The sequence below is a fragment of the Dromiciops gliroides genome, chromosome 3, assembly GCF_019393635.1.
Source record: "Dromiciops gliroides isolate mDroGli1 chromosome 3, mDroGli1.pri, whole genome shotgun sequence".
Taxonomy (NCBI): Eukaryota; Metazoa; Chordata; class Mammalia; order Microbiotheria; family Microbiotheriidae; genus Dromiciops; species Dromiciops gliroides.
The window spans coordinates 71,532,813-71,560,329 of NC_057863.1; positions in this window are offsets into that span (position 1 = coordinate 71,532,813).

Genomic DNA, 27,517 nt, shown 5'->3' on the forward strand with positions numbered 1-27,517 from the left:
GACATGAACTTAGAAGCCATGACACCAGTATATGAGGCATTCACTTCCCCTATTGAAGTTGTGAGTTTGTTTCTACAGGAATGTGGAAAATAAGGAGAAGAAAAACACCCATATACTCCACAAGAATCCAGGATGACATGGCCTTGGGAGGGATGTGGTAGAGTGGGGAAGGGTGGATGAAGTGCAGATTGATTGTCAGCCATATGCTCCAAGGATCTGACTGTTTACAGGAACCAGACTGAAACCCTTGTTACATGTTTAAAATCTGCCTCACAGAAGTGCTACCAGCAAAGTGCTATCACTATTAGTTAAATTTATTAAATTAAGATTAGATGAGGGCAGCTAGATGGCACAGTAAATAAAGCACCGGGCCCTGGATTCAGGAGTACCTGACTTCAAATCAAGCCTCAGACACTTGACACTTACTAGCTGTGTGACCCTGGGCAAGTCACTTAACCCTCATTGCCCCACCAAAAAGAAATTAAGATTAGATATGGTTCTTCTCAACTGAGTTCTAAAGTTCTTTCTATCTACAACAGGCCATAGGCAGGTGACAAGAACACAAAGACAAAAATTTTTAAAAGTTCCTACTTTCAAGGATTTTATTCTATAGTCAGACACCACATAATAACACATACCATCATAACAAAACATGATGTAACATAATAACAATGATAGGCTATCTTCAGACTTCTGTGTTCATGTGCTATTCATTTCAAATGCTCCTAATTTCTGTTTTGTTCTACACATAATGGTATGAAATTACTTCATTAATCAAAGCAAACTTTCAGGTCACTCTTGGATCTTCCTCTTGGATTCCTCTCTTTTGGTCCCTTGCACTAATCTTAGCATTTATGCTTCTCTTTCCCAGTTTTTGTATTTCCTCCATTAAAAAAAAATAACAAACAATAATTTTTAGATCTGTCAAGATTTCTATAGCAAGTTGTCTTCCCTACCAATGACAGTAGAATCTCCACATTGGGATTCTAACATCCTGACATTCAAAGATTCTTGTAAGGAAATGGAACAGGTTCTAATGAAAATGGAGAGAAGAGCACTGGACTAGACCAACCTTATACAGAGGAGCTGACACCATTTTAAGGGTGTAAAAGAGTTCTATTCACAAGTTATCTGAAAGAGAGGAGGAGATCAAATACTTGGAAATAATCACAGATATATTACTAAGGAAAGGTGATCGGGAAGACTCAATAACAAACAACCCATGTATCTTTTTCCATTTCTTTATGAAATCATTACAAGAACAACTTTTGTTTTTGTTTTTGTTTTGGGTTTTCTTTTGGGGGGGGTGAGGCAATTGGGGTTAAGTGACTTGCCCAGCTAGTAAGTGTCAAGTGTCTGCGGCCGGATTTGAACTCAGGTCCTCCTGAATGCAGGGCTGGTGCAATATCCACTGTACCACCTAGCTGCCCCAAGAACAACTTTTGCTTGTATTGAAGGTATCCTTGATAAAAGTTTCAGAAGGATTGAAACTTTAACAGGAAGACTTTGGCACATTATATTCTATTAAAAAGACATCTTTAGGATCACAGAATTGACTGAAAGGTGCAGAAACTATAAGAACCCATTATGTTTATCATTTGTTGAATATTTTTAAAGGCATTTGATCTAGTAGGAACAAACTCTGCCTTAAAAACTTCCCTCCAACAAGGCATATCTCATGTATATGTTTATATCATGCAAGACTTCTTACAGGATGCAGTTATAGATACATTTGTTGGACAATCCTCAGATTATTAATATCAAATGAGGCATAAAACAGGGAAGGAAATAAGAAAATAAACATTTATTAAGCACCTACTATGTGCTGGATACTGTGCTAATTGTTTAACAAACATGATCATTTGATCCTCACAACACACCTGGGAGGTAGATGGCACTACTAGCCCCACTTTACAATTGAGGAAACTGAGGCAGTCAAAGGTTAAATGATTTGCTCAAGCTAGGGAGTTAATCTGAAATTAACATTGATCAACACTGATTGGGGGCAGCTAGGTGTCGCAGTAGATAAAGCACTGGCCCTGCATTCAGGAGGACCTGAGTTCAAATTTGGCCTTGGACACTTGACACTTACTAGTTGTGTGACCCTGGGCAAGTCACTTAACCTCCATCGGCCCAGAAGAAGAAGAAGAAGAAGAAGAAGAAGAAGAAGAAGAAGAAGAAGAAGAAGAAGAAGAAGAAGAAGAAGAAGAAGAAGAAGAAGAAGAAGAAGAAGAAGAAGAAGAAGAAGAAGAAGAAGACAGAGCTGATAAGCGTCTAAAGCCAGATTTAAACTCAATTCTCCCAGACTACAGATCTAGCACTCTTACCTATCCTACCACCAGGCTGCCAAGGAAACGCACGCTCAACAAAGATTTGGCATAGAGATGTCTAATACGGAGCATAAATGGGACGGTGCTTTCATACAGACAATTCCTTATAGTGGCAGAGTGGATAGAATGCTGACTTAGAATCAAACCTAAATTTGAACCCAGCCTCAGATACTTACTAGCTGTGGGATCCTGGAAAAATCATTTAACTTCTCTCAGCCTCAGTTTCCTTACCCATGAAGAGGGGATAATAATAGCTCCTACCGCCCAGGGTACAACTACAAAAATAAAATGAGATAGTGTATATGAAACGCATCAATGCTGCTGCTGGATGATAATGGCACTGTTATAGATAACACTGACTAATTGCATCCAGTCCAGGAACATTGCATATTGTTTTCAGTGTGATCTATGGTCACCCAAGAATATGGCCTCATGAGCTGCACAGGTTAAAAAAAGCAACAAGTAAAGGAAGAATTCCCATTATTCAGACTATGTTATCCAGCTAAATGAAAAAGCCTATAGATATGGGCAATCAGTACATACATTTTAGACAGACATTGCTAATTGACAGTGAACTGGGACCAAAACTAAACAGAAAGAAGAAACATTCTGGACTTCAGGGGAAATTGCCTAATGTTTTTTTTAATGACTCTAAGCATCTTCATGAAGCAAAAACCTATATTTTAAAAACCAATATTCCACCAATTTTTCAATATTGCTGAGAATCATGGAATACCACAGTTTCCAAAGGATCAAAATTGTGGATCATACAAAGAACAAAGGAAATACAAAGGTAAATAGGCTATAGCCTTTTATCAATGAAGAACTGTGCTTCAGAAGCTATACATATACATACATATATATATATGTACATGTACATGCACATACACATACTCATGCACAGATATACACATACATATACACATATGTGTATATATCTATATGTTTTTGTAGAGATCTATATTAGATATCTATATATCTATATCTATTATATATTATCTCTACCTCCATCTCCATCTCCATATATAATCAAAGAGATGTGTAGGAGGAAAGGGAGGTGGGATGGTCATGTAGCAAGCAAAAGGGATGATTCTGTCATCATGATCCCATCACATCATGATGTAATAGAATAAGTAGAGAAGTTGAAGTCAGGGCTTTGAATAACAGATCTCCTATTCATTCCCAGGCTTTGTGGGGCCTGCAATCTATGACCCCCGTGGTAGTATTAAATAAGGAACCTAGAGGAAGACCCTGAGCTCACTGAGTGGGCTTCACATGGAGTATTTATGTGGGAACACCTGGACAAGAATTACATAGGATAGGAAGCAACATAAAAGACTGGAAAGGTAGGAAGGACCCAGATTATGTAGAATTTTAATGCCAAATATAGGACTTTATAATTAGATCCTAGAGATAATGGAACCAATAGAAGTTAGTAAGTAGAGGAGGGATATGGTCAGACTGACACTTTAGAAAAATTACCTTGGCGTTGGGGCAACTAGGTGGCACAGTGGATAAAGTACCAGCCCTGGATTCAGGAGGACCTGAGTTCAAATCCGGACTCAGACACTTGACACTTACTAGCTGTGCGACCCTGGGCAAGTCACTTGACCCTCATTACCCCGCAAAAAAAAAAAAGAAAAAGAAAAGAAAAAAGAAAGAAAAATTACCTTGGCAGGTGAACGAAGGTTGGATTGAAGTAGTGGTATGATTGATTTGATAGACTATTGCAACAATCTAAGAGAAAAGTAATGATGACCTGAGGTAGCATGGTAGCTGTGTGAATGGAAAGAAACAGACAAACCTCTGATTGTTACCTAAAAAGTAAGAATTATATTATTTGCACTAAGTACCTCACAGTACAGTTACAAAGCTTAAACATCATTAAAAATAGCTATGATTTATATAGCACTTCAAGGTTTGTAAAACACTTTACATACATTATCCTGTTAGATGATAAATGGCAGAATTCTTTGTAATAATAAAGTGTGATATAAATAAATGTAAGCTATGATTATTCCAGGGAAGGCCTGCCTTGTCTCTTTTTCTCAGCAGGAGCTCTCTTCTCCCTGTTCTTTTCTTGCTGAAATGAATCTCCTATTCATCCCTAGCGACTTTATCTGTTTTCTTTTGCTTATTGTCTTTACCACTCCCTGAAATCTATCTTGTTTATGTTCTCTCTTACTACCTTACCCTACTCTTACATCCCAAGATGGCTTTCCAGCTTTTGTCTAGGCAGATTTTAATGTCAGTCCTTGGGCAGCCCATATAAACACAGGAGTCAGGGGAGAAATACCATATAGTCAAAATTACCATTAAAATTCTTTATGTTACACATAAAGTACAGTAGAGTACAGTACAGTATCTTTAAAGAGTAGTGGAAGCAAAGGGGATAGGTTTTCCTTATATTTGGTTATATTTTTCAAGACAAAGGATTCTTAGATTGTCTGCTCCCAGCCTGTTTTCCAGCTCAGTTTTCATAAGTAGATACCTCACTACTCCATTTTTAGTCTTTTTACTTTGTTCTAATATTTCTTGCTTTCTCATTGAATCAAAGAATTCTGTTCATTCCTTTCTTAAGGTATCCACTATTTGGGTAAGGTTTTATTTATTTTTTTCTTTTCAAAACAAATTGTTATATTATTTTTTCCAGTTATCTGCCCAGGGAACTTGGGTTTTGTTATTAGAAACTATTCTTGTATATGATGGCTGTTTTGAGTGGTTCTTCTTAACCATTTATTTTTTTGTAAATTTTGTGGGGGAAATCATTTTTTAAATTCTTTACCAATATAGATGTTAACTGAAAAAATCTGTCTCCTATCTCTTCCTACTAGAAGGAAGGAAAGAAAGAAGAGGGGAAGGAAGGAAGGAAGGAAGGAAGGAAGGAAGGAAGGAAGGAAGGAAGGAAGGAAGGAAGGAAGGAAGGAAGGAAGGAAGGAAGGAAGTCATTATATCATGTGAGCATAGTCAAGCAAAACAAATTCCCACAATGGTCGCATCCAAAAGTGCATTTCACATTCTATATGTTAGTCCATCAGCTTTCTATCATGACATAGTATTCTATTTTATGTCTCTGAGAATCGTGATTTTTTAGTCAATAAGTTCTTGTCTTTCAAAACTGTTCATTTTAAAAATATTGATGTCATAGGAAAAATTCTTCTGCATCCCTTTTGTTCTAAACTGCATGTTCTCCTTTTTAAAGAGCTCTAACTTCATTCTTGATTTCTTGCTTCACTTCTTCCATTCATTCTTGTAGTCCTTGTGGCTACACCATAGTTTTCCATAAAGTCCCACTTATATTTATTATGGAGTTACGCTTATCTTCTGGGTTTACTTTTTGAGCTTCTCTTAACCCATAGTATTTCTTCATTACATTGAATTTCCTTCTGTTAATTCATACCTTCAACCTCAATCCCTGGATTGGGGTTTTGTGTCAGGGCCAGGTTCTATCCCTTCCCACACTCTTGGATGGGGTAAGTAGGACCAAGTCCTATTCTTCCTCCAGTCTGGGTGTTTCTGCCACTTCCCGGTTCTGGATGGGAAGGCTAGGTTGTAGTCTTTCACCTTGGCATGCTTCACCACTCATCTCTGGGACATGGAGCTGGCCCTAGAGTTCAGACAAGGCTCCATCCTCTGCCTCAACCCCTGGCTTCTTTCTCTTTGTCCTGGTGGCCTTTACATGCATATTGGCCCCTACCCCATTTCTCTCTCCTTGTTTGGTCACCTGGATAGAGTATCTTCAGAAGAAGACAGTCTCTATCATGGACCAGATGATAAAGATGATAAGATGACTTTTATGGAAATGATTAAATGGGTGTTTTGTTTTGTTTTGTTTTGTTTTGTTTTTTGCTTCTCCTAGCTGAGCTATTGATCGATATAAAGGCAGGAACCGGGGCTTATATCTAAATGGAAGAAAATAAAAATAGGTAGGGGCAGCTAGGTGGCGCAGTGGATAGAGCACTGGCCCTGGAGTCAGGAGTACCTGAGTTCAAATCCGACCTCAGACACTTGCCTCACTAAAAAAATAAAAATTAAAAAAAAATAAAAAGAGGTAAACAGCTAGTTGGCAGGAAATGGATGATTGATAGGAAATGCTTTTAAAAGGGCTTTACACATTAAGTGTGAATATATATTCCCATTTCCTGCTCAATCTGGGCCATTAAGCATCTATGTTCATTGCCTAGAATGTCCATCTCCCTGCACAATTTAAAGTGTTATTTTATTGCTCTTTCTTTAATTCTTTTTAGTGTTGCTGTTTCCTCGTCTGTAAAATGAAGTAGTAGTACCTGCTGGCCAACGTTGTTGTGATGATAAAATGAGATAATATTTGTAAAGCTTAACTCACTATAAAAATGCTAGCTATCATTACTTGGAGAAGGAAATAGCAAGCCACTCTAGTATCATTGTCAAGAAAACCCCAAGGATAGTAATGGCATGCTTTGTGACCCATGGGGTCACAAAGAGTCAGACACAATTGAATAACAACAACAAAATCATTGTTATTGTTGTTGTTGTTCACACATATAGTTGAATTCACAAACATTAAAGGAGCTTATTTAGATTTAATGAATTCACATTCATTAAAGGAGCTGCAAATTCACAAAGTATATCCTTCTTCCCCCAAAAGATTGCACACTACCCAGCTTTGGTAAAAGGTGGTTGCTATGGTCTTGCCTCCCATGCCTAAAAAACATTTTTCCTACTTCTCATTACATTCTACTTTGATAACTTAGATCAAATTTATGGTTACCTCTTCTATATACTAGCTATAACCCTTTCCCATTCCCTAACAAAAAAATACCCGGCACATGGTTAAATCTCATCCTCCCCATACTACACTTGTATTTCATCCTTACAGCTACCATCTGAACCCCAAACTCCCTCCCTTTTCATTGCTACTACAAATAGGCCATGGCATTTTCTAATAAAAGATAAGTTCCTCATGTGCAGGGACTTTTTCTAATTTTTGTTTTTTTTATGCTGATTTATGCTGAATTTTATTTTTATGCTGATTTTATGCTGATTTATATTGAGTATAGCACAGCACAAGACACATAATAGGTAATTAATAAGGCCTTGATGAATTGAACTAAATGTCTCTTTAAATGAGGCACAATGTCTCCTATAACTTCTATTCCATTCTTGAAAAGAATATACAAGGTTATTAGCCTTAGCCTGCTTGATGGAATCACAATGTTCTTCCAGCAACCCTGGCCCTTTTTGACCTTAGACTTAAAAAAAATAAGTCCAATTATTATTGTTGATTTGAAGCTCACATCTGATTTCTTGCTTCTAGGAATTGGAATTATTGCAAATATGCCCTCACTTCATTTTTTGTTTGTTTGTTTGTTTTTTTTTTTTTTTAGTGAGGCAGTTGGGGTTAAGTGACTTGCCCAGGGTCACACAGCTAGTAAGTGTTAAGTGTCTGAGGCCGGATTTGAACTCAGGTACTCCTGACTCCAGGGCCGGTGCTCTATCCACTGCACCATCTAGCTGCCCCGCCCTCACTTCATTTTGGTGCCACCTCTTACATGAGACCTTTTCTCATCCCTACCCAGGCAATGATTAGCATTACCTCCCTCTTGAAATTACTTTGTATTAGTCTGTATATTGTAACGATTGGAGTGACGCCATCTGCTGGAGAGTTACTGTAGGAAAGCTCCATCATGAGGAGAAGGCGTTTGAAGGCAAGCCTTGCTGCTTTTTTCTTTGGTGTCAGGAAGTGACGTTTGCTCGTGGGTACTGTCTATCAAAGCTACCAGCCAATTAGCTTGGAGCTGTGTGTGCATGCATGTGGACAGGATGTTTGCAGTTTCACAGGAGGCTTATGGGATGAAGAAGGGGTGGTTCTCTTTTTTGTCAGGACTCTCGTGGAGAGTGGAGCAGAAATGTGGGCTCCCTGAGATAGACAGCTGAATCTAGGCCTCTTTCTCTCTCTTCACCAAATTCTTATTCTCCTTAATAAATGCTTAAAAGTCTAAACTCTTGCTAAAGCTTATAATTTATTGGCAACCACTCATTAGATATTTTAGACAGTATAGCTAGAATTTTAGCACCTTACAATTTGTTTTATATTTACTTATCTGTATGTTGTATCCCTTCAAGAGAAAATAAGGCCCTCAAAGCCAGGGGTTAGTTAGTTAGTTTTCATCTTTGTATTCCTGGTGCCTAAAACAATGAAGTTGCTTAATAAATCTCTGTTGAATTTAATTCATCTTGATTGAATTAATAATTACATATTTCCATTATGGACAGGGGCTCTGTTTCCTTCTGTGGTTGAATCTTGTTATCATTCTGATAACTAGTAATTGTACAGTGCTTTAAGTTTTACAAAACACTAAATATATGCCATATCTTCATTTTTAAATAAAATTTTAATTTTTTTCAATTATCAGGCTTTTATTTTATCATTCTCCTACTGCCCCCCATGGAAAAAAAAAGAGAGAAACAAAACCTTCATAACAAACATACATCATTTTAAAAACAAAATCCCCACTTTGACCATGTGCAAAAACTATATATTTCATGTTCTTCACTCTGAGTTCATCACCTCTCTGGCACAAGGTGGGGTAGTATATACTTCATCTTTGGTACTCTAGGTTGGTCATTGCATTGATCAGAATATTCAAGTCTTTCAAACTTTTTGTTGTTTAAATTGTTCTGGTTCTGCTTACTTCACTCTATCAGTTCATACAAGTCTTCCCAGGTTTTTCTCAAATTATCCCTCTTGTCATTTCTCATAGCAGAGTAGTATTCCATTTATTTTCTAGGCCATAATGTTCTCAGTCATTCCCCAGTTCATAGCCACCTCCTCCATTTTCAGTTCCTTAACACCACAAAAAGAGATATACATATGAAGACCTATATGAACAAAATATGTGCATATGGGTCCTTTTCCTCTTTCTTTGATCTCTTTGGGGTATAGACTTCTTAGTGGTATTGCTGGGTTAAAGGTGATGTGTGGTTTAATAACTGAACCAATTCAAATCTCCACCAACAGTGCCTTAATGTGACTGTTTTCCCTGGAACCCCTCCAATATTTGTTATTGTCTCATTTCATTCTTATAACCCTGTGAAGTTATATAGCACTTTAAGATTTGAAAAAAAAATCCTTTAAATGCATTGTCTAATTTAACTTTTATAAAAATCCTATGAGATTATGTAATTTAAGATCTGTTAGATGCTATATGTGTTCCTGCATGTACGTATATACATGTGTGTTTATGTATGTATTGTGGGTATGAGACACGGAAGCAAGAGGACTTTCACCGTATCCTTGCCCAAAGTCAGTTCAGTCCTCTGCAAATGTCAACTCCCACAACTCTGATCATACTGAAGTACCTCTACCCTCAAAAGATGCTTCTTTATTCTTTGCCTCCTCTGCTTCCTGTACTTCTTCCCATAGGTTGGGGGAGGTGATTGACAGGGGGAGAGAAAGGAGTAGGGATATGATTCTTATATTCACATGGCAAGATAACTAGAGCAGGTATTGTCTACATTTTACAGAAGGTGAAACCTAAAGCATATAAATAACAGTACCTGAGGCCATGCAAAAATTAAGTGACAAAGATGGCACTAGAAGTTAGACCTTCTGATTCTTAATATTCTTTTTAAAACAAAAGCTCTGGTTAAAAGCCAAAAATTCCAAGGATATGGGCAGCCAAGACTAGGGTCAGGACAGGTTTATCTACTCACTATTCTCTAAAATGGGGGCTTTTAACCCGGGGGTCCATAAATTTGGTTGTTGTTGGGGTTTTTAAAAAATATTTTAATAAATACATCAATATAATTGATTTCCTTTATAATCTAATGTATTTTGTTTTGTGCAATGAAAAACATTGTTCTGAAAAGACACCCACTGGCTTCACTAGACTGCCAGAGGGGTCAATAATACCACAAAGGTTAAGAACGCCTGCTTTAAAGCAATCTGGCATTAAGCTTCAAAGACTTAGAGACTTGATTTGAGGTTCACAGCCTGAACATAACCCAAAGACCTTTCTGTAATTTTTGCTATGATCAAGTTAAAAATCATGGTGTACTATAGGAAGAGTAAATGACATGCTCCATACAATAACAGACCTTCTGTCCTTTTCCTAATCTCTAGCATTACTACATTAGAAAAAAAAACAGCTTATATAAACCTTACTTTTTTTTTTAAAAAAGTGTCTAGCAGTCCTCTTTGTTTAATTTTTTTTAATCAGGCGGCAGTTTTGAAATTTTAAAATAAAATTTAATTATATTAGGAGCCAAGCAAATTGCAAAAAGAAAAGATGTTCTATTTTCCAGTCCTTAATGATTCACTGTGTTACAAAAAGATGAAACCACATCAAACTTGAAAAATACAATATACAACCATCAGCACAATCACTCATACTGAACTGACTACTGGTTTTTATAGATTTTTTATTGGTATCTATTGTTTTTACATGACCTAGATTTCTCCTCTCTCTTCGACCTATCTCTTTGCCAGAGAGCTATCCCTTATAACAAAGGATTTTAAAAAGAAAAAGAGGGAAAATGGGGGAGGAGTGGAATTCAATAACACCAATCAACACATCTAACAAAATCTGAAGCTACATGCAATTTTTACCCCTATGGACTCCAACAACTGCAAAGATACAAGGAGAGGTGTCTTCTAATACCTCCCTTTTGGAACTAAGCTTGGGTTTGGTTTTTCTTTGTTTTAACATATTTTTTGCTTTTAAAAAATGTTTTAATTAATAATTTGGGAGTTTTTAACATTACCATAAGTTCTCCAAGTATTCCTCCCCTCTCCCTCACAGAAAGACATCCCATCTAAAAAAGAATATTTGTTAAAGACTCCCCCCCCCAAAAAAAATCAGCATCAATACATCCAAAAAAAGGTCTTAAGATGTGTTAAATATACAACACTTTTTGGACAACCCACATAAAGAGATAAGGGAGGGGCGGTTGGGGTATTTTTTATAGTTCTTTCAAGTCACGTTTGTTCTTTGATACAAATAATCCCCGCTTCCACTATTCCCTCCTTATCCTAGGGGTGTTAATTTTGCTTATGCAAAAGCTTTTCAGTTTCATGTAATCAAAGTTATCAATTTTTACCTTTTATAATTGCCTTTACTCTTCTTTAGCTAATAATACATCACCTACTCAGCAGTGAAAAGCATATGATCTAATTGTCTTCTGATTAAATCTTATTCTTTAATAATTTCACAATATTTAGTTTCAGTTGTTTATGGTGGTTGTTCTTTCCATTTACATTGTTGTAGTCATTGTGTACGTTTTCCCTTGGCTCTGCTTAATTCACTTTGCATCACTTCATATAAGTTTTTCCATGTCTTTTTATATTTGCTATATTCATTGTTTCTTATGGCACAACAAAATTTCATTACATTCATGAACCGCAATTTGCTTAACCATTCCTTAATCAATGAACATGTACTTTATCTCCAGCTCTTTGTGACTACAAAAAGTATACTACAAATATTTGTATGTATCATGAATCTTTCTTTTTGCCAATGACCTCCTTAGAGTATATGCCTATCTCTGGATCAAATAGTATGTAAATTTTAGTTACTTTATTTACCTAATTCCAAATTACTTTCAAGAATGATTATATCAATTCACCGTTCCACCAACAACGCATGAGTGTTTTCGGTTTTGTGCAATACCCTCCAATATTGACTATTTCCATCTTTTACCATCTTTGTCATAATTCTCAGAGTAAGAAGAAACCTTAGAGTTATTATTTTAATTTCTCTTATTAGTGGTAGTTTGGAGAATGCTTCAGATGGTTGTTAACAGTTTGCAAATTCTAAGCACTCCACAATGCCTGCGTCAGCTGCCTTTGTGGCCATTGGAATAATTGTTCTCATCTGCCCATTCTACCAGGGGAAGTCTTTCCAAAGTGGAGGGAGTGTTGGTGCATGATTTTTTGTTTGCAGAAGATATGGACTCAATGCAGCCTCTGAAGCTGAGATGCAACAATTCTCTGTTGCTTGTACTAATTTTGGCCTAACAATTAACACCAAGAAAATACAGGTGCTCCATCAGCCAGCACTACACTGTCTATTTGTGGAGCCATCAGATACAGCAAATGGAGAAGTTTTGAATACTGTGGATGAGTTCACTCTCCTTGGCAGTATACTTTCCAGGGATGTACACATTGATAATGAGATTGACACTTGTATTGCCAGAGCTAGCTCAGTGTTTGAGAAACTCCAAAGGAAAGTAGGGGGTAGAAGAGATATTAGACAGATTACCAAACTCAAGATCTACAGACCCATTTTGCTGACCTCATTGTTGCATGCCTGTGAAACCTGGACAGTATACCAGCATTATGACAGGAAACTGAATCGTTTCCACTTGAATTGTCTTAGGAAGATTCTGAAGATCATCAGGCAGGATAAGATACTGGACACTGTGATCGCCTCTTGAACTAAACTGACAAGCATTCAAACTCTACTGCAGAGAGCACAACTCCAATGGACTGGCCATGTTATTCAGATGCCAAACAAACACTTGCCCAGAAGACTATTTTACAGAGAACTCCCACAGGGCAAGCAGTCACATGGTGGTCAGAAAAAGTGATACAAGGACACTCTCAACATTTTTCTTAAAAACTTTGGAAATGATTGCACAACATGGGAGACAATGGTACAGGACCGTTCAGCATAGCATGCCTTCATCAGAGAACGTGCTGTGCTCTATTAGCAAAGCAGAATTGAAGCAGCGCATTCAAATTTAGAGAATCCAACCCAAATGTTCATATGGGCTATTTGTGCCCAACTTGTGGTAGAGCATTCCAGGCTCGTATTGGTCTGATCAGCCACAGTCACACACACTGTAACTTGATTCTAACATAGTGATGTCATTTTGGTCCTCTTCAAAAACAAGGGACAACCACCACCACCAATACTTTGCAACTAATTAGTGATTTTTGCTTGCTCTCTTCTGAAAGGAACTGGCTTAAGACATTTTCTAACATGCTCAAGAGAAAGCAAATTCAAATCTTTATATAATCCGTCCTAGGGCTTCTTCCCCCTCCCACTTCTTCTGTCCCAACTTTTCAGCTCCTTTCTGAACCTTTTGAGGTATGCATTCAGGGGTGTGCTAAATCCAGTTTAAACCAAGTCATGAAAGCCTATTGTTAACATTTCAGTGTGAACATTTACATCTTTAAAATTGGCAAAGAATGTAAATCAGGACTTGATTTGTTTGTCATCTAGAGCTAGAAAAGTGATGGCCACAAAAAATGGTAGTATGTAGATTAAGCTTAAAAGTGTATCATGCTGGGGCAGCTAGGTGGAACAGTGGATAAACCTCTGGCCTGGGATTCAGGAGGACCTGAGTTCAAATCTGACCTCCAACACTTGACACTTACTAGCTGTGTGACCCTGGGCAAGTCACTTAACCCTCATTGCCCTGCAAAAAAAAAAAAAGTACATCATGCATACATTTTTTGGGGGGGAGGAAGATCTGGTTATTAAATATTTACCAGTTTCACCCTTCTTTACTGCTAGGTTTTAATTCTATATCAAAAAAGTTGATGTACTGCCATATGCATGGCTTTTTACAAGTATTTTGATACTACTAATTGTCTTCTGAAATAACTAACAGTATATACTGACTAGAAAAAAATACTTTTACTTCTCACCATCAAAATTAGGAGACTTTGAAAAAGTAAAACTTAAGTTCTACAACCAGATACATACTTATACACTAATTAAATTCCCTGAACATACATGGTTTCTACAATTCTAAAGGTATTTGGGGATTTTCAATTAAAAAAAAAGTTTACCTCTCTATCACTTAGAGCACATTCCATTCAATAATTGATAACCAATTGAACAAGCATATGCTGAGTGTTTATTATGTGCAAGGCACTAGTGGTACAAAGATAGAAATGGAAAATAATCCTCATACTCAAAAAGTTTCCATTATAAATTCTTTTGAGTAATAGTTGCTTGCACTTCATTTGACTTCTGCCTGGGCAGTAACTAACCATTCATCATTTCCATCTCCTCTGCCTTTTTAGTAAAGGTAAAAATGTTTGAAGGCATCTATCTATATTGTGGGTCTAGAGTGAAATCTTTTTTTTTTTCAGTCTAAAATTTAAATTGCTCTTTACACTGGGGCTACTTGAAAAAACAGAATTACAACACAAGAAATCTTAGAGATCATCTAGTATAGCCTCATTTTACATATGAGGAAGCTGAGGATATGTTTTGTTTTTGTTTTTGTTTTGTGGGGAAATGAGGGTTAAGTGACTTGCCCAGGGTCACACAGCTAGTAAGTGTCAAGTGTCTGAGACCGGATTTGAACTCAGGTCCTCCTGAATCCAGGGCCAGTGTTCTATCCACTGAGCCACCTAGCTGCCCGGAAGCTGAGGATATGACAGCTTTCCTTGCACAATATATCCCACTTACTTCTTTTAACAATATAGAATTTATAAAGCCTCTTAAACCTAGAATTGGGTTAGTACCAGCAAAAACTGAGAAGACTTATATGAACTTATAAAGAGTGAAGTGAGCAAGAAAACAATTTAAACCATATTATAAAAATTATCAACTTTCGAAGACTTTCAAACTTTGATCAATGCGATGGTCAGCCAAGATTCCAGAGGACTAACATTTTGGGGCTTGGCCAAAGTGAGAATTTGTTTTGCTTAACTATGCATAGCAATGCATATACATAGAGGTTACAAAGAAAAGCAAAACCTTTTCCAATTAGGGAATAAGAGGGAGAGAAAATTAAGACTTACTAATCGAAAAAAAAAATGGAAAACACACCACCTGAGATATATTTATTTGATTATTATATACTTTAAGATATTCAGATAATTTTAGCCTTCATTTTAAAAAATGTTACAATAGTTAGTGGTAAGCAGTTGTTGCAAATAGTTGTTAAAATGTTGCTCTTGTTTGTTTCAAAAGACTTCCAAACTTTGATTTTTTACATAATTTCCTTGTTTTTGTTGGAGAGGCATAAAGGTGTGGGGAGTATTCTTTCTACATATTATTATATCTTTATAATTATCTGGTTGCTATGTGCCCAAACTAAGATTTTTCTTTGCCTTCCTTATTTAACTTTTCATTTACATCTTTAATTTTATCATCCTATAATATGAGATAGAAAAAATAAACATGATTTTAAATTCTCTTCAACATTGACTCTTCTGTTTCATAGTGCAAGGTCTAATATGTTGTTTATTATTACTCTGTAGGTGTGAGATTACAAGGCCAACCCTGGAGAGAGTATTTCCTTCTGGGTGCAAAGCCTGAAATTCAGAAAATTGCCAATAGGTAAAGAGTGATGCTTGGTCATTGGCCAAACTGGCTACCTGACCAGGCTTTTCCTAAGTATGCAGAAAGTCATTTATCTGCTTAGATGTTTTTGATGCCAAAAACATCTACAGGTATTAGCTTGAGTTATTCCCCGTCTTCCATTCTCTTTCTCTTTTGGGAAAGAGACTAGTTTTCTGCTATTACCAGGCAAAGTTCTCTTGAGAGTACTTCTTCATCTCACTTTTCAGATTAGAAAAAGAAAGACAAAAATATTTCCCCAATGTCTGTGTAAAACCCTTTTTTGTCTCATGGTCACCTTTGACAGCCTATAGACCCCTTCTCAAAATCATATTTTTTAATATGTAAAATAAAAGGAAACCAATTGTGTTTAAATACAGTCATCAAAATATATATATATTTTTAAGTTCAAGGTCTCTTTCCAATCAGAAAAAGTCATAGTAACCATAGTAACCATTTCCTTACCTACTCAATTCCCCTTTCCTTCATAATGAATGCCTAATTTCTATTGACAAGGATTTCTTCACTGAAATACTCCAATTTTTCAAACTAGCCCCTGGCATGGCTCTCTTTTTTCTATTTTTTAATCATAAAAATAATTTATTAATTTCTAGTTACATGTAGAGATAGTTTTCAACATTTGTTTTTATAAGATTTCTAGTTCCAAATTTTTCTTCCTCCCTCCCCTCTCTCCCCCTTCCCCAAGACAGCAAGCAATCTGATATAAGTTATATATTTACAATCACATTAAACATATTTCTGCATTAGTCATGCTGTGAAAGAAGAATCAGAGCAAAAGGGAAAAACAAAAAAAAGTAGAAATAGTATGGTTCAATCTGCATCCAGATTCCACAGTTCTTTTTTCTGGATTTGGAGAGCCTTTTCCATCATGAGTCCTTTGGAACTCTCTTGGATTATTGTATTGCTGAGAAGAGTCAAGTCTATCACAGTTGATCAATACACAATGTTGTTGATACTGTGTACAATGTTCTCCTGGTTCTGCTCATCTCACTCAGCATAAGTTGATGTAAATTTTTCCAGGTTTCTCTGAAATCTGCCTGCTCATTGTTTCTTACAGCATAATAGTATTCCATTACATTCATATACCACAACTTCTTCAGCCATTCCCCAATTGATGGGCATCCCCTCAATTTCCAATTCCTTGCCACCACAAAAGGAGCAGCTATAAATATTTTTGTACATGTGTGTCCTTTTCCCTTTTTATGATCACTTTGGGGAAAAGACCTAATAGTGGTATTGCTGAGTCAAAGGGTATGCACAGCTTTATAGCTCTTTGGGCATAGTTCCAAATTGCTCTCCAGAATGGTTGAATCAGTTCACAGCTCCACCAACAATGCATTAGTGTTCCAATTTTTCCACAGCTTCTCCAACATTTATTATTTTCCTTTTTTTTTTGGTCATATTACCCAATATGATAGGTGTCAGGTGGTGCCTCAGACTTGTTTTAATTTGCATCTTTCTAATCAATAGTGATTTAGAGCATTTTTTCATATGGCAATAGATAGCTTTGATTTCATCAGAAAACTGCCTGTTCATATCCTTTAATCATTTCTCAATGGGGAATGACTTGCATTCTTATAAATTTGATTCAGTTTCCCATATATTTTAGAAATGAGGCCTTTATCAGAAACACTGACTGTGAAAGTTGTTTTCCAGCTTTCTGCTTCCCTTCTAGTTTTGGAAGCATTGCTTCTGTTTGTACAAAACCTTTTTAATTTAATGTAATCAAAATCATCCATTTTGTATTTTATAATATTCTCTATCTTTTGTTTGGTCATAAACTGTTCTCCTTTCCAAAAATCTGAGAGGTAAACTATTCCTTCCTCTCCTAATTTACCTATGGTATCACCTTTTATGTCTAAATCATGTACCCATTTTGACCTTAGTATAAGGTGTAAGATGTTGGTCTATGCCCAGTTTCTGCCATACTATCTTCCAGTTTTCACAGCAGTTTTTGTCAAATACTGAGTTCCTATCCCAGAAGCTGGAGTCTTTAGGTTTATCAAACAGTACATTACTAAAGTCATTTACTACTGTGTCTCCTGTACCTAGCCTATTCCATTGATCTACCACTCTATTTCTTTGCCAGTACCAAACAGTTTTGATTACTGCTGTTTTATAGTGAAGCTTCAGATTTGGTACAGCTAGCCCACCTTTCTGTGCATTTTTTAAATTAGTTCCCTTGGTATTCTTGACCTTTTGTTCTCCCAGATAAATTTTGTTATTATTATTTTTTTCTAGCTCAGGGCTCTTCTTTTGTGTGTGTGTGTGAGTGTGTGAGGCAATTGGGGTTAAGTGACTTGCCCAGGGTCACACAGCTAATAAATGTCAAGTGTCTGAGACTGGATTTGAATTCAGGTCCTCCTGACTCCAGGGCCAGTGCTCATCCACTGTGCCACCTAGCTGCCCCAGGGCTCTTATTTTTAAAGAAATCATATTCCTATCTCACTATCCAAAAGTTTAGAATATATTTGGACAGAATAAAACATGTAGGCATAGACATATATAATAATCATGTATCTATGTATGCACACATACATGTGCACATGCATGCACATACATACATTGACACACATGTGTGTGCATGTGTTACTTATTCTTATATAGGCATGGACATGGAAGTTTCCAGAATAGGGTAGAATTGTTAGGTAGGATGAAAGTCCATATCTTAAGCAGTCTGTTGCCTTAGGAACCTCAAAAAAATTTCCCCCAAACCAGAGAACTTTTGTGGGTTATCACAGGGTACACCTATATATATAATATATATATATATATATATACATATATACACACACATATATATACACACACACATATATATACACATACATATATATACACACACATATATATACATATATATACACACACATATATATACATATATATATGTATATACATATGTATTTATCCTTTCCTCATAACAAGAGATAGTGCAGAACAGTGGAAAGACCACTGGATTTAGAGTGAAAGAAGGTGAGCTTAAATCTCATCTCTGCCACTTTATGTGTGTGACTTTGGGCAAGTCATTTAACATCTCTGGTCCTCAGTTATCTAAGCTATCAAATGAATGGATTTCATTAGATGAGGTCCCTCTGAGCTTTAAGTCTATAATCTTAAGGTTGGTTTCTTAAAAACATCTTGTAAACTTTCCTCTTAAATAATTGTGCCTTGTGGAACACTGTACCTTACCATAATAGTAACTCTTTACTCTCTTCCCTGTTAATTCCAGTTCTTTTTTTTAATGGGAGATAATCTGTTTCTATTATTCAGAAAATATTATTGAGCATATGCATTGTGTAAGGTATCTTGTTCACTATTATAGAGTATAAAATTATAACAACTTATATTTAAGAGTTATGAAGAACTCATTTTTCACAACAATCCTTCAAGCTTCATAACGCAAATGCCAATCTTCCTACTTTACTGATGGGGAAACTAAGGAAGAGAAGTTTGTTTTTTAAGTTACTCACCCAGAATCACATAACTAGTGATTATTAGCCAGGACTCAGAACTTATTACATATTGGGAAACTGAGGCGCAGATTTTTTTTAAGCTCCTTATCCTGAATCACACAACCAGTAATTAGCCAGGACTCAAGTCTTATTACATATGGGTAAACTGAGACAGATGGTTTGTTTTTTTTTTTAAAAGCTACTTATCCTGAATGACACAGTAACTATCAGGCCATGCTCAGGTCTTCTGATACTCAGTACTCTTCTCTCTTACACAACACAGCTAAATTTGAATAGAAAACATTCCCTATTTACACGGAGTACCTGGAGTGAGGAAGATCTGAGTTCAAATCCAGTCTCAGATACTAGTTCTGTGAACCTGGGCAAATCACTTAACCCTGTTTGCCTCAGTTTCCTTATCTGTAAAATGAGCTGGAGAAGAAAATGGCAAATCAATCCAGTATCTTTGCCCAAAAAGCCTCAAATGGGGTCACAAAGAATCATACACGACTAAAAACAAACTAAACAACAACACTAGAATACTGTATATCTGTCCCTACCTGCAATTCTCTTGATCTGTTTCCCATTTTAAAAAACAACAACGACAATAGCTTTCCTTACAGGACATATCATCACTCGATTAGCTTGCCAGAAAGAAAGTCTTCCAGACTCTCTCCAACAAAACAGTTACCAAAAGGAAACAGCATGTGGGCGCTTACCATGCAGTGAGTTGCTAGGAAATTGTACCTTGGTCTCTTCCTGCTCCTTTCTCCTCCTCTGCTCTAGCGTTAATTTTCATTCTGTGTAGGTCCGAGTGTGGGGCAGATTTAGTTTCTTTTTCTTTTTTTTTTTTAATGTTTTATTAAAAGCTTAACATTGACCATCAATACAACCAACTAAACTCATAGTAATTGTTTATATTTAAATTCATTAATTTCACCACACAGCATCAGAACAGTTTTTTAGTCACTGCCTTTAAGTTACCATTATAATTCTTTGCCAATTAAAAGAACATTTATTAAATACCTACTGTGTGCAAAAGACTGAACAGTACTTACTTTGGGAAAGCTTACATTCAAATGGAAGAAAACAACATGGATGTAGATGAATTAATACACATTTTATGCAAAATAATAGTGTTTGTGTGAAGCTAATGAGGAGGTGGGTAAAGTCATCAACCACGTTCCTCTCCGCCTTTTTATAGATGGGGCTATTCCTCCCTTGGAGTGTGACTTTTTTCTCTAAAATTCCTCTAGACTACCTTCTCACTGTTGGCATGTTTTCCTTTCAAGCCATGCTGAAGATAATGGTGGATGCCTGACTTGTCTAGTCACTTAGCTTCCCACACTATTCCTCCCTCATTTTGATGCCCGGAGAAACCCCAGTAAATGTATTCTCTCCGCCCTATGAAGTTGTTAGAATAAACCAACAATTTTCTCCTTTCTCTAAGAGTCCCGAGCCATAAATCTTTCTTTGCTGGATACAGAAGTTTTAAACCTCCCTTCTCTCCCAAATTGTTCCCAATCACAGTACTCCTCTACCCCACACCATCCCTCGGTCACATTCAAACAATTACCCATGAAGTTTTGTTGTTGTTGTTCAGTCATTTTTCAGTCATGTCTGACTCTCCATGACCCCATTTGGGGTTTTCTTGGCAGAGATACTAGAGTGGTTTGCCATTTCCTTCTTCAGTTCATTTTACAGATGAGGGAACTAAGGCAAATGATGTTAAATGACTTGCCCAGGGTCATACAGCTAGTTAGTGTCTGAAGCCAGATTTGAACTCATGAATATGAGTCTTCCAAGTTCCAAGCCCAGTGCTCTATCCACTGCACCATCTAGTTGCTACATTTCCCCCTCCCCAACCCCACCATGAGGTGTAACAATTTAATTAATAAGGTTTTCATATTTTCTAGCTAAAGAAACAAAGCAAACTTTTAAATTCAACAAGCATTTATTAAGCACCCACTATGTCCCAGACACCATGTTAAGTGCTAGGGATACAAAGAAAAGACAAAAAACAAAAACGAACAGTCCTTGCTCTCAAAGATCTCACAGTCTAGTGAGAGGGACAATGTGTGCAAATAACTTTGCACAAATATAAAACATACAGGATAAGTTGGAAACAAACATAGACGCACACAAGTAAATCACTTCTAAGCTTCTAGGGAAATATCAGGCTTAAAGGCAATAAGTACGCATGCCTTTTCAGTAGAACTGGGGAAAGAGGGGTGGGGGAGATGAAGGTCATTGTCATCAGTCTCTAACCCAATGAGATTCTACCAGTGTTTAGGTCCTACCCCCAGACATGGGCCATGCATACTTCATCCATATTGCCCTGGAATCAGTAGTTCTAGCTTCTGGCAACCTTCTGCCCACTCCTCACAATGTCTTCTTCTCTATTTATTCTTCCCTGGCTTCCATGATTTATTTGGATTCTTGCTAGAGTCCAAAAGGTGGGCGGACGAAGATCAGGAATCAAAGTCTGCTGCCTCTTCCGTTAGACAGAGTATCTGCATCAAACAAAACCAATGAAACCAAGATTAGTAGGAGAGCAGAAAGCTGGGAAACAATTTTTACAGCCAGTGTTTCTGATAAAGGTCTCATTTCTTAAATATATAGAGAACTGAATCAAATTTATAAGAATACAAGTCATTACCCAATTGAGAAGTGGTCAAGGATATGAATAGGCAGTTTTCAGATAAAGAGATTAAAGATATCTATAGCCATATGAAGAAATGTTCTCAATCACTATTGTTTTTTTTTTGTTTTGTTTTTTTAGTGAAGCAATTGGGGTTAAGTGACTTGCCCAGGGTCACACAGCTAGTAAGTGTTAAGTGTCTGAGGCCGGATTTGAACTCAGGTACTCCTGACTCCAGGGCCGGTGCTCTACCCTCTCAATCACTATTGAGTAGAGAAATGTAAATTAAAACTACTTTGAAGTACCACCTCATGCCCATCAGATTGTCTAATATGACATAAAAGGAAAATGATAAATGTTGAAGAAAATGTGTGAAAATTGAAACACTAATGCATTGTTGGTGGAGTTGTGAACTGATCCAACCATTTTGGAAAGCAACTTGTAGCTTTGCCCAAAAGGCTATAAAATTGTGCATACTCATTGACCCAGCAATACCACTACTAGGTCTATATCCCAAAGAGATTACACAAAAGGGAAAAGGACCCATATGTACAAAAATATTTATAGCTGCTCTTTTTGTGGTGACAAAAAATTGAAAATTGAGGAGATGCCCATCAACTGGGGAATGGTTGAACAAGTTGTGGTATATGAATGAAATGGAATACTATTTTGATGTAAGAAATGATCAGCAGGTAGATTACAGAAAAACCTGGAAAGATTTACATCAACTGATGCTGAGTGAAGTGAGCAGAACCAAGAGAACATTGTACACAGTATCAACCCATTGGATGCAAGTAGCATCTAACATACTATATGTCAGAATATAGGTAAGAGTATTGTTCTTAGTTCATAAGTGTAATTTTATTTCATGCACACAGGCATTTAACTTCTCCATGACCACTCACTTCAAGGCCAGGAACTCTAACTACAGGGTAGCAAGTCTCACTGTCATTAAATCATCTGATACCAGTGGAACTGGTCTCAGTGACCATAAATCCCTAGGTACAGAACTATTCCTAAGGCCTCCAGGGTTGCGTTTATGTTCAGGACAAAAGGCTTGTCTGGAGCTGCATAGGTCAACTCCAATGAAAGGGTGAAACAGCTGAACAAGTCTTCAAAAGCTTATCCATGGGGCAGCTAGGTGGCACAGTGGATAGAGCACTGGCCTTGGAGTCAGGAGTACCTGAGTTCAAATCCGGCCTCAGACACTTAACATTTACTACCTGTATGACCCTGGGCAAGTCACTTAACCCCAATTGCCTCACTTTAAAAAAAAAAAAAAAAAGCTTATCCACATTTGTCTACACTTCAATTTCCAAATGGCTTGTAGAGTTTTGAACAATTTGAACATTCTTGTCCATCTAGTTCTGATTTTCTTCAATCATTTATACATGATTGAGGTTGTTCAGAGCTTTAGCAATGGAAGCACTGGGGTTTTTAAATAATATTTTATTTTCCCCCAATTACACATAAAAACATTTTTAACATTCCTTTTTTGTTTGTTTTAAGTTCCAAGTTCTATCTCTCCCTCCCTTCCCTCTCCTCTCTCTGAAATGGTAAGCAATCTGATATACTTTATACATGTGCAATCATGTAAAACATTTCCATATTAGTCATTTTGTGGAAGAAAACTAAAACAAAAAAAAATGAAAAAGAATGAAAAACAGAGAGGAAGGAAAGAAAGGGAAAAAAGAAAGAAACAAAAGAAACAAAAAAGAGAGAAGTAGTATTCTCTTCTGTGTTCAGATACCATCAGCTCTTTCTCTGGATAGAATTTTTCATCATGAGTTCTTTGGGACCATTGTATTGCTGAGACAAGTTATCAAATTGTTTTTAACAACTTGTTGTAACCATCAAATCTAGAAAAGTTCTTAGATCTCAACAGTCCTGTGGACACATCAAGGGTGGTTCTATTATCTCTGGCTCAGTGTCTGTACCTTGTATCATAACCTACATAACTGGCAAAAGTACTCTAACACGGGCACTTGTCAGGTGAAAGCTTCAGACCATTTTCCTCTAGTCAGTCCTTCACTTTTTTCTTTTGGTGAGGCAATTGGGTTTAAGTGACTTGTCCAGGGTCACACAGCTAGTAAGTGTCAAGTGTCTGAGGCTGGATTTGAACCCAGGTCTTCCTGACTCCGAGGCCAGTGCTTTATCCACTGGGCCACCTAGCTGCCCCAGTCCTTCACTTTAATAGTCATTCCTTACATTCTTCCAGGATTCCCCCAAAGACATAGAGATCATCCAGCACACCAACTTCTCTAGGTAATTTGTGATTCTAACTCCTTCCTTCACTCATTATTAGAAAATGTCAGGTGCCTCAAAGATGCTGTAGGGCATATGCTCAAACTGGTTAAATCCAGATCAGCAAGGAGAGAAGTCTCCTCCTTAACTTCCTCCACCACAGTAATCTGATTGTATCTACTGCAAAAAATGAACTTTGAGAATGACAGGCTGCCTAACTGACATCCTAGGTTTTTTAACTCTTGCCTTGGGGCACTCTTCACTTTGATTCTTTTACTCAAAGTCAAGTAATCTATATACACTTATATCTTTCCATTCTTCTTCCATATCCACCAAAGGTAATGCAGGATATATGAATGTTCAGAGAGGACTAGCACCTCTGGTGTGACAGCTTGCCTGAGCCCTTTTCAGGGTTGCTCATCCACCCTTGGTGTCTGCTTGGCACCCAACTCTCACCTGTGGCTCCAAGAAGCTGTAACATGTATACTTCTCTGGACCCAAGTTTCTTCACTTGTAGAACAATGAGTTTAGACAGACATTGCAGCTATTACAGGCAAGGGCATGGAGATAAGGATGGACACTTCCCTATAGAGAAGGACCCTTGAATCATGACTATAACATGCAATAAGGATACTGTAGGAGTGACCCATTCCTTATGCAGAGAACATAGGTACTTACTATAGAGGACCTCAAGAGATAAGCCCTCAACATCCTATATTTCTTGAAAATAGAATGCCCTCAGACATGGTAGTCAAAGGATTGTGGCTTCTGGAAAGCCAGTTTCATGAGACTGAGAGCCCTGGGGGTATTTTTTTTCCTTTTTTTTTTTTTTTAGTGAGGCAATTGGGGTTAAGTGACTTGCCCAGGGTCACACAGCTAGTAAGTGTGTGTTAAGTGTCTGAGGCCAGATTTGAACTCAGGTATTCCTGACTCCAGGAGCGGTGCTCTATCCACTGCGCCACCTAGCTGCCCCGGGGGTATTTATTTTAAGTTCCTAATTAACTACCTTTCAGGTAACGAGAGAGGTCTACAGCTTTGTGTAAAGCAGAGAACAAAGACACAGGAGCTGTGGACCATGCTAAGTCTTAGACCATCCAGGACTCTAGATGAAAAACTGTTGCTGTGATGACCGTGGTTACTTGAGTGAGAGAGTGAAGTAAATGAATGGTGAAAAAAAGATTAAGTAGTTACAATGACCCAAGCACTGTGCTAAGTGCTAGGAATATAAATAATAATAATAATAATAATAAAAAGACAGTCCCTGCCTTCAAAAAGTTTACATTCATTCAAAGAGCATTACATGGGGCAACTAAGTGGGGCAGTGGATAAAGCACCGCCCTGAATTCAGGAGGACCTGAGTTCAAATATGACCTCAGACACTTGACACTTATTAGCTGTGTGACCCTAGGCAAGTCACTTAATGCTCATTCTTCCACCAAAACAACAACAACAAAACAGCATTACATGCCCACTTCCAGTAGAGTGGTGTTTTGATCAGAGAAATCAGAGGCATGGCACATCCCATTAGCAATTTAGAACTAATTTGGAGGATGAGGAAGGCAGGAGCAGGGTACATAGACAAAGAAAATAGTTGGAAGCTGTGGACATTGACCACAGGGTCTCTAGGCAATTCAGTAAGTCCTGCATCATTGAGGCCAAAACAGATTATACAGACATCACTGAAGAAGCTCGAGCCAGGCCCATGTGTATGAGGAGGACTGTTTTTGTTTGAGGGACTAGCAAGCTAGGGAAGGCAGACATAGGCAGGAGACATTATCATGTGGACCTGGATACACAGGCACAGACATAGTCACAGATGGAGGTGAAATTCAAGGCAGTGAGCAGGAAACAGGAGTTGTCATGAGAAAGGGCTGGAGACAAATCCGTGCTGAAGAAAGCTGCATCCACACAGCCTCCAGAGAGAAGCAGTTTGGGCCAGATGGGATGTTGAAATGGCATCAGAGTAACAGAATACTACAGTGGGGAAAAAGGTTGATCTAGCAGAGAATGATGGAAAAGAGGACCAGAGAGAGAACTGAAGCTGGAAAGCAAGTAGGCTAAGAACCATGACACAGGCAAGCACATTTCTACCTTGCCCTTTGAAATGGTGAAACCACAGGTAGGAGCTGTTTGAGTTTGGTGTGAGTGGAGTCAATTATCCAGCAGCCAGGAACCACACAGGGCTGTACTATAATCCAGGACTATATAGCCTCCCCACCCCTCACGAATGCAAAAGAATTTTCTTTCTTATCTAAGCACTTAGTAACAAGTCCTTTCTATCTTTTGCTGCATTCATAGAATCTTTTCTCATTAAAATATCTTGTTATCCTGAATACTTGCAAGGGAACTGAGAGCCTTTTTGGAGGACCCAGACAAGGTAGATAGTGAAATCTTCCTGTGTATGGACATGAGACAGAGAGATTTTGACAAGAAGAACCCTGAAATTTTTATCCAGGTCTTCATCAGGAGAGACACTTTAATACCAGAATTACATAGAAATATGAGGTTTGTTATTTCTTCCAGGTAACATCATTAAACTTAATTTCTTCAACCAATGACCAGGAGGAGAGTTTAAGAATAAGCAAAGCTCAAAGAGGAGTGGGAAGAGGAAGAGGAGGAGGAGGAGGAGGAGGAAAAGGAAGAAGAAGAAGAAGAAGAAGAAGAAGAAGAAGAAGAAGAAGAAGAAGAAGAAGAAGAAGAAGAAGAAGAAGAAGTTGGAGGTGGTGGATTAGTTCTAGTCTTAGGGTTTGAAGAGTGATAAGACCAAGGGTGAGTAAAAAATGTAGTAGAAAGGAAAGGTGAACCTTTATTTTTCATAATTGGGGTTCTTGAGAAGTGTATATAAATAGACAAGGGAGATTGATCATAGATGTAAAAAAACTTTGGTGTAGAAGTATATCAGACTCATGGTTAATGAGAATGGGATTTCTCAAATTCAAATGGGAACAGGGAGCAGTTCATTAAGAAGGGGGAAATACTGAGGAGGAGGAGAAAGAGAAGGAGAAGAAGGAGAAGGAGAAGGAGAAGGAGAAGGAGAAGGAGAAGGAGAAGGAGAAGGAGAAGGAGAAGGAGAAGGAGAAGGAGAAGGAGAAGGAGAAGGAGAAGGAGAAGAAGGAGAAGGAGAAGAAGAAGAAATGGAGAAAGAAAGAAATGGAGAGAAACAAGAGAGAGGGAGGGAGAGGAGAGAGGGAAATATGGGGGAAGGAAGTGAAGGAGGGAAAAAGGGAAGGGAAAAGAAAAGGAGACAGATGAGATATAAAGAGAGGGGAGAGGAGGGAAAAGAAAGATTGAGGAGGGAAGAGAGGGAGAGACAGAGAAGATGAAAAGTGTCCATCCCTTTTATACCTTTATCACTTTCTGATGCATGTACTCATAGTGGCCTTCTGTCTGGGCAGAAATATGACTAGGCCTAAAGCTTCCACAGCAGAATGTCAGCTATGTCTCTTTCACTTCTTCTCTAGATGGGATAAGGCTCCCATTTCATTGAAAACAGACTATCTATACTTAAAGATGTTTACAAGGGGATTTGATGGTGAATCAGCT